Source organism: Eimeria tenella, genomic scaffold (genome assembly GCF_000499545.2).
Source record: "Eimeria tenella Houghton genomic scaffold, Eth_scaff1723, whole genome shotgun sequence".
NCBI lineage: Eukaryota > Apicomplexa > Conoidasida > Eucoccidiorida > Eimeriidae > Eimeria > Eimeria tenella.
Genome location: NW_013541550.1, coordinates 3,203 through 3,917, shown reverse-complemented (window position 1 = coordinate 3,917; position 715 = coordinate 3,203).

Genomic DNA, 715 nt, shown 5'->3' with positions numbered 1-715 from the left:
GGCAGCAGCAGCAGCGGCAGCAGCGGCAGCAGGCGCTCTTACAGACGCGTCGAGGTCCAGGCACACGGCCTGGTGGGGAGTCCCGCTGCTGTCCTTGTAGGTGAAGGCGAACTGCAGCAGCAGCAGCAGCAGCAGCAGCAGCAAAACAGCTGCTTCTCGAGCTCCACAGAACGCGGAGAAGGCGCATGCTTAAGAGACCTATGCATGCATGCATGCACGTGGACGTGTTAAGGACACAAAAGCATTTGTGCGTGTCTTGAATGCATGCAGCTGCAAACGCGTCTGTCGGGCTTCGGTTCATGCAGTTGTGCGAGCATGCATGCATGCATGCACTTGCATGCATGCACTTGCATGCATGCACTTGCATGCATGCACTTGCATGCATGCACTGCTGCGTCGGCCTTCGCGGCCCGGCTGAGTTGCTGGCAGCAGCAGCAGCAGCAGCAGCAGCGCACCGCAGAAGCCCCCGTGATGATGTCGTGACACTCCACGCCGGCGTCTGCCAGGGCCAGTCCCGCGCAAGTCAGAGCAGCAGCCAGTGCGCCTGCGGTGTACGTACACCCCACAGCTGCTGCAGCAAGCTCTCTGCGGTGTACGTACACCCCATAGCTGCTGCAGCAAGCTCTCTGCGGTGCACGTACACCTCACAGCTGCTGCAGCAAGCTCTCCGCGGTGTACGTACACCTCACAGCTGCTGCAGCACTTAGTGATGTGA